The 3,891-nt window shown below is 39.7% G+C and overlaps 1 long non-coding RNA gene across 1 annotated transcript; it reads right to left on the reverse strand.

Moving 5' to 3' along the window:
* Positions 1-1,172: 1,172 nt before the first annotated feature.
* LOC129187687 (uncharacterized) lies at positions 1,173-2,305 on the reverse strand. Its single transcript, XR_008572450.1, has 3 exons — positions 1,991-2,305; positions 1,809-1,920; positions 1,173-1,594 (listed from the first exon to the last, which is right to left on the reverse strand). It is a non-coding gene; the product is annotated as an uncharacterized LOC129187687 (long non-coding RNA).
* Positions 2,306-3,891: the final 1,586 nt, after the last annotated feature.

Here is a 3,891-nt window from a genome sequence, read left to right on the forward strand (position 1 = left end):
ACCAGGAGTGATTGAGGCACTGGGGGCCAGTAACCCCCAAGCTGTGTGGATGACTTCATCAGACAGCAGGAACAACATCTGATATCTCCATCCAGAAAAGTGCCATACTGGGAACCACTAAGATCCTGTGCAAACCCCTCATGCTCCCAGGCCTCTGGTAGAGGACCCGAGCTTGAAAGAGAGATAGTGCCCGGTTTGACCTATGAACTGTAAAACATTCAACAGCAACAAGTATGTGCACTTTGGCTCAGTATTTCTTTTTTGGAGGAGTCTTTTCTACTTACTTGGATTCAGGTGATTCCATCCCTCCTTGAAGCGGATGCGGAAACACATGTTTGCAATCAAACACAAACACAACAAAACAAAACACACAATTATCTGGAAATTATCACTTTTCCTGCAGAACCTTTTCATATAAAGGCTGCTTCTCCCTCCATCTTCGCCACAGAGGACCCTTGCGTTGTATGGAAGCCTTCTCAGAATGGGGAGGCTAAATGTTGCCAAACAGGAGCCTTTAATGACCGAAGAGGGTTTTCAAGCTCTTCAAGCTCTATGCATTTCGGAAAATGCTATTACAAAGTGTCCATCATAACGGGAAAAAAGTTCAGGAAATGCCAAGAAGCCACCTTTTTCGGTGTTTGCAAACCAGCTGTCGCTCTAGTCGAGTCGAGCTAAGTAAACAAGCTCCAGTTTACAGTGAGCAACAAAAGCACAATCCGTCCATCCATCCATTTTCTATGCCGCTAATCTTTACTAGCGTCATAGGTAGAGTTGAGCATTGTTTGAATTTGATTCTGGTTTTGATTCCGGTTCCTAACGATTCTCGATCTTGATTCTTTTCAGAGTTAGGCTCATAAAAGTTTGCATGGTTTAAATGAGGGTGCTAACCAAAGTTCTGGGATGAAATGTGTGAATGTCTCCATGATTTTTTTTTAATTATGTGAACTTTTTAGGAATTACAAAGAATGTCTCATGGGACTATTTTCAACCCGTTGAATTTGAACATAAATGTTTTGAAGTCTCTTTATGTAGTAGTACACGTACACAAATGATCTTAATTTTTGAAAAGCTCATGAAAAAAAAAATTACACATATCCTGTTGTTTATGTGTTGGAGAGTGTCTTATGATGTACACTAGACAAAGTGTAACTCAACCATGTTACTGAGTTCCTACTAACGTGTGTGCAGAATAGCAAACAAGGGCAACTTATAAAACCCAATCCAGGTACAATACAAAATCCTAAACAGTTTTTGTTGGGGAAAATTATCATATCTGCCTTCTGAGGTAGTATGCACGAGCGTTCTGGACAGATAGTGTCTCTTGGAGTGGAAAACACACGTTCACTGGGTGTAGATGAAGCTTGAATGCATAAATATGAGAAGGCGAGATCTGACAGCAAAGGATAAGTCCTTCTTTGGTTCCACCAGCATGCAGCAGGGTTCTCCAGACGTAATGGTTGGTGGCATTTCCTGGTACATCTGCACCTCAGTGTCCACCCGTTTCTTGATGGACATAGAGCTCCGCTGTGATACTCTGTTCTGTGCCTATTCCTCAGCAAAAAATCTGTTTGGGCAGTTTGCAGGGAGGTGGTTGCTAAACACAAAACAGATTCATCGGTATTATCACTTAAAAGGGAAAACATCCAAAGACAGGGTCATTATTAAGATGGAGAACCTATAGAAATCAAACACTTGTACTCTCCTAATTTCCCACTCCCTCATTCTCAGAGCTACAAAGAACATAACTAGCATTTTGATATGACATTGTAATTGCTGAAAAGGGCAGTTGTGCATGAATGACATTTCACCTGCTTTTCAACCAGCTTTTTCTGGATCTCATCCCAAACACAGTCATCTATCTTCAGGATTAAAGCGTGGTTCCAATGCAGTGGCCGCTTGGAGAAAGTTCCTGTCATTGTTCTGCAAAACGCATATACTTAAAATGTATACTTCATCTTCATCTTTCCAGCTGCCTGCCTGTGTGACTTACCTGGTAGTGCTTTGCCCAAACATGTGTTTTAAGGTTGAATGCAAACACTGTGTCGCCTTCTTTCACGGTAAAATGTGCCTGGAGCTTTTGGAGAATGGGTGGTATTTGTCCGCATGCGGAGCTCTTCTCTAAAGACACGGCGAGCGTGGATGTGTAAAGAACCTTCATGAGAGCGATGCTGTCTTCTGCTTTCTTAAAATCCTCCACAGTCAGCCGAGCAAGGCTGTATTAAAAAGAACACATAGCGGTGTTAGAAATATTTGTGTTTTTTTTAACAGAACACCTAACATATACTCTCCAAACATTAGCTCATACACTATTACAGATATCTCTAATAGTATTCACTCTTATATTGCTGTTTGAATTCACGTTTTCTGTGTTTTGGTGTATTGGTAGTTTCATACAGAAACATAGAACCAAATAGCTTATCCATCTCGTATATCTGCTGTATCTCTACCTGTCCCTTTCCATAGTCTTTCTCAACTGTTGATCCAAGCTGCCTGCTCACATGCTCACGTCACCATTGCGTCTCACATCAAGAATGAGTGAGTGTTGGGCAGCTCCGATAGAAACACAAATTACTTTTAAGTTTTCAATTAGCAGATAATTTCTAGACTCTTAGTTATTGATATTATTTATTTTCTGGAGTTTTCTCTGCAGACCTGTCTGGTTTTTGTTTGTTTTTTTATTTTCTGCATTTCTTATATTGCCTAGTTTTGCGTCTGCGTCAGGGTCCAAAACCCATCACCACCCATAATTTGTGTACTTTGTCTACATGAGTGGTAAAGTACTATACAACTTATACTTCAGCCGCAACTAATGTATACAACATATGGCTCTTGTACCTCAGTATAGACTATCATAAACAAAATATTGTATTGCCACATGACGAGGACCACAACGGTCACCGTAAATTGAAAAATGTGCTGTATGCTCATCAGATTTAGAACCCCGGCAATCATACTTTTTCTACAAAAAAATGAGAAGCTGATTTTTTGCAGCCATCTAGAATGGTGCCAATCAAAACCACTGTGCTGATTATTTTACAAGGATTATGAGTATTTTTGTCGGAGAATGTAATAACCTCTCTATATTTTAAACTCCTTTTAATCAGTGGAGAATAGGTCTAATCAGATACTTCACAAAGAGGGAGAGCAGTGGTTTCTGCCCGAGTCAAAATGCACTGCTTATTTTTCAAACATCTAAGGCTCCCTTGGTTTATTTTATCTGACTGAGTGAAATTCCAGTATCAGCCCTACTTTTTAAGAAGGGGGTGTGGGGAGGTTGTCGTCTGGCTATTTTCAGTGTGAGCAGATGTGAGGAGGAGCTGGTGGAGTCGGTTTGTCGCAAAAAGTAACAAAATAAAGAAATGAACGACTCACATAAAGACACAATTGTAGACGTGTCCACAAAAGTTACTTAAGTTAGCAATGTTAACCCATACAAAGCCAGAGCCATTGGTGGCATCACACAATAACAATAAATAGAAAAAAATTGGTGTATTTTATAGGTGCTTGTGTACATATTCACCCAATGATGGGGGATATACCACAGACCAAGTGTAACACAAAAAAGTCCAATAATATTTTGTTTTTTTTTTTACTTAAAATATAGTAAGAACAGTTGAATTGTAATGTTTGACACCCAGTTAACCTCTTAAACCCTGGGACAAAAAAAAAATGTTTACTGTGCATGTACAAGGTCTACAGCCGTGATCTTTGTATCAAAGTAAAGGGGAGACTTCGATGTGTACTGTTTGTGAAAATATACTATCTTTACTTTTGGTAAGTGTAAATGCTGCTTATTCAGTGGCTTTTAGCAGTGGAGGAATGATACATGTACCGTTGGAAGTGATCTCTTTCAAGCTAGGCCATGTTTGCTGCAATAGTGTTTTGTTTTGT

The sequence above is a fragment of the Dunckerocampus dactyliophorus genome, chromosome 9 (genome assembly GCF_027744805.1).
Source record: "Dunckerocampus dactyliophorus isolate RoL2022-P2 chromosome 9, RoL_Ddac_1.1, whole genome shotgun sequence".
Lineage (NCBI taxonomy): Eukaryota > Metazoa > Chordata > Actinopteri > Syngnathiformes > Syngnathidae > Dunckerocampus > Dunckerocampus dactyliophorus.